The following is a 10,009-nucleotide window of genomic DNA, read 5'->3' as shown; positions in this document are numbered from 1 at the left end:
GGAAAGAGTAACTGTGACTGTTGTAATGAATAAATCTCAACATTTCCATGGCTTCCTATGAAACAAGTTTGATCCTCATTTACCTAAATCCCAAATGGATATTTCTGACTATCATCAACAGCAGGCTCCAAACCACAGAGTTACGCAGAAACCTAGGCTAACAGAGGACCCACCATCTTCAGCAATGTTTCCAAGTTTGTTCTGGACACCCACAGCCCACCCAGCAAGGACAGGAAGAGAGAACAGAGAAGGTACACCTACAACCACCTAATGGGTTCTTCCTGCCCACGGCACCGATAAAAATCAGCACACTGAGACAACAGCATTGCAAAGGAGAAAGACTTTAATTGACTGGAGGCTGTCCCACGCAGGAGAACAGGAGTTCACACTCAAATTCACCTTCCTGTAGGCTCAAAGGTTAGAGTTTTTATGGATAATTTGATGAGCAGGGTCCAGGGAATGGGTGTTGCTAATTGGTGGGGGATGAAATAATAGGGGTGTGAAAAATGGTCCTTCAGCATGGAGTCTGCACCAGCTGACTCACAAGTCTGGGTGGGGTCAGTCTGAAAAACATCGCAAAAAAGCCCTTAGGTTCTACAGTAGTGACGTTATCTGTAAATGGAAAAGTCACAAATCTTGTGACCTCTAGCCACATTTTCTATAATCCCAAAGCAGTGAAAGATTACAGAAAATATGTCTATATCTTAGCTGAGTTCAGGCCCCTCTCATAATCCTATTCTTGCTTACAAAGTATTTGATGGTGAGCAAGGAGGGAGTTAGTTTCTGGGAAGGACTATTATCATCTTTATTATCATTTAAGTTAAACTATAAACCAAATTCCTCCCACAGTTAGCCTGGCCTACGCCCAGGAATGACCAAAGACAGTTTGTTACCCACCATGAGCTCGTGGGCTCTCAATGAGATAGAAATTGACATAAGGCTGAAAGAGTTTTCCAGACAAGGCTTCGTTGGAGCTTATGCCTGGGCATAAGGGAGGCAGCACGGGAGGGAGAGAAAGAGAACTCCCTGACTCCTTCAAAAGAGCTGGTGGAACTTTTTTATTAGGCGAAGCATGGGAATTGACATGAGGGATAGGGTGCACAGGCTGGGCTGGGCGAAGTTCATGAAGGGTACGGTATGCAGGCCAGCATTATTTGGTTGTAATGGTTCTCTTGATTAATAGTAGGTCACCTGGTGGTCTGGCCAACAGCCACAAGGCTACGAATCAATTGTTCAGCATTCCTTCCCGAGGTGGGACACTCCACAACCTTGGTTATCTCCTAAGGCCAGTTTCTGGAATTCTTTAAGAAAAAGGCATGGTTAAACACGGTGTCAGTGAGGTAGTGGTGTGGGTTTTGTGATCAGTGGGAATGCTCCTGTGGGGATGAAACTCCACCCCCACACTGTCCCACTTGGAGGTCAGAAGCGAGATGGAGTCAGCTACGTCAGATTTATCTTACCGTCATAATTTTGCAAAGGCAGTTATGCACCCAGTCTTCAGGAGTCACCTCAGGCTACTGTCACAAAGTACCACAGACTGGGGGGCTCAAACAGCAGAAGTCTGTTGCCTCACATTCTGGAGGCCGAAGTCCAGATCGAGGTGTGGCCGGGTGGGTTTCTCCTGAGGCCTCTCTCCTTTGCGTGCACATGGCCGCCTTCCCCCTTGTGTTCTCATGAGGGCTTTCCTATCTGTGTGTCTGTGTCCTAATTTCCTCTTTTTATAAGGACATCAGTCATATTGGATGATGAAGAAAACCAAAATATTTTATCTGAAAGTATACTCCTTGGACATATTTGGAGGTGCCTGTCAGAGGGCCTGCAGACAGAGGTAGCCCTGCGATGCTGCCTTTTGTGGGGAGATGCGCCTCTATAGAGAAGCCGCTTTGACGAAGCCAGACTTTCTCTGAGGCCCTTCCTTGGGAAGGACCTAGAAAAGATTACATGAGTCTGACACCGTGAAGGTCAGAGAGAAACATTTGCCATCCCTTCTCTCTGAGGGCTGCTAATGTGAGGTTTCATCTACACCACAAGACCAACTTTGCTGGCCAGACCTCCTCTTCTCTACCTCCCATAACCTGTCTTGGCACTAGAACCTGACTCACCACCATCCCTGGTTTTGCCTATGCTGTGAGCCTTATTCTTTTTGGAACCTCAGGATGGTATATAAGCTCTGTACACCATTGAGGGGTTGGGGTAACCACTCTGTGATATTCCCTCCACGCACCTTAACACAGTTGTATGCCATTTCTCTTATTAATCTGCTTTTTGTTGGTTGATGTTTCAGTGAAACTTCAGAGGGTGAAGGGGGAGTTATCTCTTGGCCCCCACAGATTTGGCATGCTCAGCAGGACTCCAGAGCTCTGCTCTTCTGGAAGCCACAGTCAAGGGAACCTAAAAGGCAGGGAGAAGGGGGAAAAGTTACCAGCCAGCTTTGGCCTCTCTGTGTGGAATCTGGTTGAGCAGATGGTAAAAATCACTCTCTCTGAAAAGTTTTGGTTAATAGGAGCAAAGGATTTATGACTAGTCTTGGGCGTAGGAACTCTGTAGTACTCTTTAGTGTGAATGTTCATATTGCTTGATCCCTTTTCCTCCCTGAGTCTATTGCTTTGTCTTTGCCTTTCTGTGTTGTTTCATTAAGAAGGGTACCACAGGATAGCACACAGGCCTAAGTCCATCGTTGGAGCCGGCCCTGCAGGCTAGTCAGTTTTACCGTTCTAATCAGACCTGTATCTATTTAGACAAAACTTCACTGTGGGTCCCTAAATAAAGGTTGGATGAGGTTCCCTGTCATCTTGCATTATGTCCCTATGAGCTTGACTTGTGACCAAGTGGGAGCTCCCTGTCAGTCTCCACCATCCAGGGGGTGAGATTTTTGGGTCACATCAGGTGGGCGATCTGAAAATGGCTGAGAATCTGAGACACATAAGATTTAAAGCAGCACACTTTGTCTTCCAATTATATCAGGCTCTCAGGGGGGAGTTGTCTTACCAAGAAGTCCCATCCATAAGGGGTTTTTGTCATCTCAACCCTTGTGACCTGGTCATCCTGGGCAAGTCCAATCCTAAAATGGCTTACACAGTGTCAGAGATTAATGAGTCTGTGACCAGTGGCCCCCCATACATTTGTGGGCTACTGGAGGCGTCATACACACAAACATTATCCTTAACCATCTGTGGCAACCACAGGCTTTGGCTATCTTAGCTTATTCCTGCAAGTGGACTTTTTGGGAATAATTAGAACTGCCTCTTCTATGCCCTCTCCAGGAAACACCTCTTGCACATATGCTAAAAATTTAACCTAAACCTGGAAAATTACTTCACGGGCTTCCAATGAAGAGTCTATTGGATTGAGTTGCTATTGGAATAAGTAGACCACTGAAAATTCTAATTGTTAGTGGTAAAAATATGGATCCTTAGAATTAGACTTCTAAATTTAAAAAAAAAGAGGATTTTAGAGATCTCTCCTTCTAAGCAATTGCCTTATTTTTAAGATTAAATTAAAATAAAGACAAATAATAGTGCCATGGCTAGCCTTAGAAACTCCCTTGATAAAATTAAAGAGCAAAAATACATGACCTTGGCTGGACCCAAAGGCTCATGCCCTAATCCCGGCATTTTGAGGTCAAGGTGGGAGGATCACTTGAGCCCAGGAGTTCAAGACTAGCCTGGGCAATATGGCAAGACCCTCCCTATTAAAAAAAATTAACAAAAAATGACCTAAAGCAGTTTTTATTTATTATATATATATTTTGAGACAGAGTCTTGCTCTGTCACCCAGGCTAGAGTACAGTGGCGTGATCTCGGCTCACTGTAACCTTCGCCTCCCACGTTCAAGCGATTCTCCTGGGCTCAGCCTCCTGAGTAGCTGGGACTACAGGCATGCACCACCACACCCAGCTAATTTTTGTATTTTTAGTACAGATGGGGGTTTCACCATGGTGGCCAGGTTGGTCTCGAACTCCTGACCTCAGGTGATCCACCCACCTCGGCCTCCCCAAGTGCTGGGATTACAGGCATGAGTCACTGTGCCCAGCCTAAAGCATTTTTTAAATCCTTGTACACTCGAAGTACCTGCTTTGAAAACCCTGTGGAATTCACAATGAAGGCTACTCTACCTGTAGGCTGGCAGTTAAAATTTCATGCTTTCACTGTCACAGTCTGGGTTCAATTCTAAGTCAGGGAACCAGTCCCAACTAAAGATAATAAAAGATTTGAAGAAAAAGTTTTTAAGGGCTCTCTGATCAGAAGTCAGATTAATTAAAAGCTGATGTTCAAGCTATGTATACATAAAGGCCTTTCTGCCTTTTCTCTTTTAGATCCTGTTTCTGGGAACTTTTTTCAGTTGACTGACACCCCTTTTTAAAGTATATTCAGTCCTTCTGTTTGCTTCCTTCCTTGTTGGTATAATTTTTGCAGGGAAAAATGTAATATTTTCATTGGCCTTTTAGAAAACTTCAAATATCCTCAAATTGGCTTCTGTAGAAATTGTTCTTTCATTTCCTTCCACTTCTGCCTCTCCTTCCTTTTGCCATCTTCAGCACCACATGCAGCTTTCTAGAGAGGACTTCTAATGACTCTGCCACCCCCTTAGGAACACAGAAAAAGGCTCTACTCAATCCTTTTATGCACTATTCTGTCTTCCTTGTGGAGTCTATAAAGTCGTAGGCAGGGTCCGTTTTCCTCTGTTTTTCTACTGCATCACCAGGTCTCTTTGGCTTTTGTGGATACCAGAGATTACTTTGTACTGCAAGGCCAAGAAGCACTTGTCCTTTGTATGTGTGATGGTTGGCAGGTCACTGTCAAGGGCTGCAGCTTTGGAGGTGGCTGACTAACAGTGTGTGCAGTGAATGATTATTACTGCAGGAGTTATTCGTTTCTTTGTGCATTTATATAAGAAAGGTGTGGTTTGAAACTCAGAGGCTATGGAGCACTCACCATGAAGGAATAAGACTCCCACAGGGGATGAGCTGACCACAGGGTGGGCTGATGGTACTGGGCCGTCCTTGCAGCCAGGTGTACTGTATAAGCATTGTGGAACACAGTCCTGTGGAATTTCCCGCTTGGGGGACTCAAGATTCAGTGTAAAAGCAGGATCCTTGATATTTAAAGATCTAGATGCTCTGCCTTTCAGCTGTGCCTGGTTTTCACATATTTAAATATTAGACCCTGAAAACTGCAAATGCTTTCTTGGATCTGTTAAGGTGTTCAGTTGCCCAGTTGGAAAACAGAGATTAAATAAGAAACCACTCATTAAAATTAGTCTGATTATAAAATCCTGTGGTGGGGGCGATGGAACGGCCAGGTGTGATGGTTCACACCTGTAATTGCAGCACGTTGGAAGGTCAAGACGGCAGGATTGCTTGAGCGCAGGAATTTGAGACCAGCTCGGGCAATATAGCAGGGGCCCATCTCTATAAAAAGTATGTATATTTATATATTATATTTACAATATAAATATATATATATTTATAATATATAGTACATAAATATGTTTATATATGATATAATACAATATATAATATATAATATATATTATAATACAATATATACTATAATACAATATATATTCTATATATTATATACAATATATAATATATAGAATAATATAATAATATATCCTATATATTATACATAGGCCCATCTCTAAAAAGTATGTATATTTATATATTTACAATATAAATATATATATTTATAATATATAGTACATAAATATTTTTATATATGATATATAATACAATATATATTATATATAATATATATTATAATACAATATATACTATAATACAATATATATACTATATATTATATACATTATATATAGAATAATATAATATATCTTATATATTATAATACAATATATACTATAATACAATATATATTCTATATATTATATACAATATATAATATACTATATATCCTATATATTATAATACAATGTTATATATAATATATATCCTATATATTATAATACAATATATGTTGTATATAATATATATCCTATATATTATATATAAAATATATCCTATATATTATAATTGATATATATAATAGATAATATATATCCTACATATTACAATATATAATAGATAATATATATCCTATATATATTACTATATTCTATATTACTATGTTATATATATTCTATATATATTACATATATATCACATATTACAATATATATTCTATATATATTACAAAATATATATTACAATATACCCTGTATAATAATTACAAAATATATTATTCCAATATGTATTCCATATGTATATTACTATATATACTATATATAATATATATAAAATATATATTCAATAGATATTATATATTACAATATTATATAATATATACTATATATTCTATATATATATTATATACTATATATAATATAGTATATATTATATATATTATATATACTATATATATTATATATAGTATATATTATATACTATACATTATATATTATGGTATATATATCATTTAATATATAGTATATAGTATAGTATATAGTATAGTATATATACTCCAAAAACAAAATGCTATATAGACTATATAGTATATATATCATATATGATATTCTATATATGATATATATTATATATCATATATACAATATAAATTATATATATATTTTATATATTTATGTATAATTAAATTATATATAAATATATAGTATATAATTATACTGTATATTTATACCTCATATATGATATTCTATATATGATATATATAGTATATATAATATATAATATAAATTATATATAGTATATATTATATATAGTATATATTAATATGTAGTACATATCAAATACACAATATATATTATATATCACATATTACATGTCATATATTACATATACATTACATATATTACATATATTATATATTATATCATATATATTATATATTATATATATATTCATATTGATATAAAATCAATATAAAATCAACATAAAATATATATAAATATATATTTATATTAAATTTATATATCATATATTATATATAGTATATAATATAAAATAGATATATAAACTAATATATACTTATATAATATAAATTATCTTATATATTATCTTTATATATTCTATGATATAATTAATATATAGTGTATAATTATATATGATAATTATATGATATATATAATATATATGTGACATATATATTACATATATTTTATATATAAGATAATATATATTTATATAATATATATTTATAGAATATACATTATAATATATATTATATATTATCTAATATTAACATTTATCTATTTATAAATATATACAATATATATTAAATATATATTTATATTAATATGAAATATATAAAAATATATAATCTATAATATATAATTTTTATATTAATATAAAATCAATATAAAATCAATATATATACAAAATATATAAAATACATATTTAAAAATATATATCTAAATATATATAAAATATATAATATATATTTATATTAAATTTACATCTTATATATGATATATAATACATAATATATATTACATATAAGATATGTAATAGATACATAATATATGTTATATATTATGTGTATATTATATATTTTAATATAATATATTATACATAATATATAATATATATTATATAATATCTATAATTATATAAGTATTCATCTGTTAGTTGGGATAAATAATATATATAATATATGGGATATATTATATATGATATATCCCATACATTATATATAAAATATATATAATATATAGGATATATCCTATATATTATATATAAAATATATATAATATATAGTATATATCGTATATTATATATTATATATATCTTATATAATATATAATATATATTTTATATAATATATATAATATAAATATATAATATATATTTATAATATAATTTATATTATATATAAGAAAATATGTAATATATAATTTATATTATATAAATTTATATTAGAAGATAATATATGATATACATATATTATATATGATATAAATTTAATATAAATATATATATATTTATGTACATATTTTTATGTATATACACTTTGTGTATTATAATTTTATATATTTTTTAATTGATTTTATATTAATATAAATATATTAATATAAAAATTATATATTTATATATATTTTCTATAGATTTTATATTAATATAAATATATATTTAATATATTATGTATGTTATATATGTAATATATGATATACATGATATATAAAATATATTGTTTATATATATTTTATAAATATATCATGTATATTATATATAGTTTTATATAATTATAAATATGTTTTTTATATTATATAATTATATTATAAATATGTTTTTTATATTATAAATATATAAATATCTATATATTTTTAAATTAGCCAGGTTGATGACGTGTGCCTATAGTAGCAGCTACTCATCAGGTTGAGGCAAAGGGATTGTTTGAACCCAGGTTGAGACTTCAGTGAGCCGTGATTGTGCCATTGCACTCCACCCTCAGCAACGGAGTGAGACCCTGCCTCCAAAAACAAAATGAAAAGCATCCTGTGGTGAATTTCTATGACTTTTTATTACCTTGAAATCCATTTTTAATCTTTCTCTAACACACTCAAACTCCTTCTTGAGAAAGCTAAAATTCCCTCTGTGCTTTGAGATGGAAATTTGCTACCCTGCTTTCTCTAAAACTCTGTAAGGTAAGGACTTCAGCCATATAGGACAGATACATTTTAAATTGTTCCATTTACAGAGACACAATTTAATACAACTGTCCTTTTAAACTAGTGAATCTTACCAGTCTCATCGCTAAAATTTTAAAAATAAAAGTATACAGTCTTTGTGTTCGTCCTTCGTTTGTATTTTTATGTATGTGTGCGTATGTCTGTGTTTGAACATTGTCTACATGGTACTGAATAGGCTTATAAACAAATGAGTACTCATAAATTAAGTAAATAATCCCAAATGCTTTTCAGGTCAATGGGCGTTTAGTCATGTTGGGTAAATAAAGCTAGTTTTTAAAATCATTAGTAAAATAAAATTGAAATCTCTTCAGAATTTAGACACTTTTACCTGGTTCTATTAGCAGACACATTTATATTGTCTCTGACAGATGTTTTCATGTCATAAAACTGTTGCCTTTGTGATATTTTTTGATACCTGCTTAATTTTTTCATGAGCCTGTGTCCTTGGCTTTGAGCCTTTTGATGCTGGGGTCTATATAAGTGGCCATGGTGAGGCCTGGAGACCCCGTCCTCCCAGCTCAGCCGGGTCTCTTGGCCTTGCTAGAAGGGATCAGATCCTCCAAGCATTGTTTTCACAGCTCTGTCCTTTGTCCTGGGCTCTGCATCTGATACATAACAATTAAAATGGCTTACTGCCTAGGTTTTTTACTGAAAATTAGAGTTACTAAGAGTTAACATTATAATTAATTTATGTAATTAAAACTACTAGATATAAGACAGACACTTCTTAGACAAAACACACAAGAAAAGTAGGAGGTGTTTTTGGTAAGGAAGGCCATAAAGAAGGCATGAGAATGTAGTTTTTGTTAAAAGAAAAGAAATTTTGTCAGTGTAGGGGTAATTTAAGGGCTGTTTTAAATTGAAGGGGAAAAAAGAACGGTAAAACTGAATAGAGAAACTCGAGGAGCAAAAGAGAATGGAAAAAATTATAAAACGTTCTAAAAGGCTTATGGAAATCTTATCTTGTGTGGTTAAGACTGAGATTGGATGAATCTGTTTATAAGGTTTTATTAAAATTAGCTTTAGTGTCAATACACTGATGCAAGGACAGAATTTGGTTCTCTGTTTGAACAAGATGTTCATATAGTATTAAAAAGTAGTAAAAGATTTTTGCTTACCTTTTGAGTAAATGACAAAAAAGAAAAAGAAGAGGGTTTGCCTCATTCTGTCTTTATTAGGTCTTTTGATTGTTTTAAAAATTGAGTCTCTCCTGTCTATCAAAGAGCTAAGTTTTTGCTTTTTAAATTTTTTTAGGTTCAGGGGTGCACGTGCAGGTTTGTTATACAGCTAAACTGTGCTACGTGTT

The 10,009-nt window shown here is 32.8% G+C and overlaps 1 long non-coding RNA gene across 1 annotated transcript; it reads right to left on the bottom strand.

Moving 5' to 3' along the window:
- Nucleotides 1-325: 325 nt before the first annotated feature.
- On the bottom strand, nucleotides 326-9,336 carry LOC129473475 (uncharacterized). The gene is made up of 3 exons (XR_008654272.2): nucleotides 9,119-9,336; nucleotides 2,225-2,391; nucleotides 326-1,301 (listed from the first exon to the last, which is right to left on the bottom strand). It is a non-coding gene; the product is annotated as an uncharacterized lncRNA (long non-coding RNA).
- Between the last annotated feature and the right edge of the window lie 673 nt (nucleotides 9,337-10,009).

Source organism: Symphalangus syndactylus, chromosome 23, assembly GCF_028878055.3.
Source record: "Symphalangus syndactylus isolate Jambi chromosome 23, NHGRI_mSymSyn1-v2.1_pri, whole genome shotgun sequence".
NCBI classification, from domain to species: domain Eukaryota; kingdom Metazoa; phylum Chordata; class Mammalia; order Primates; family Hylobatidae; genus Symphalangus; species Symphalangus syndactylus.
This window is presented reverse-complemented; position numbering and strand designations above follow the sequence as displayed.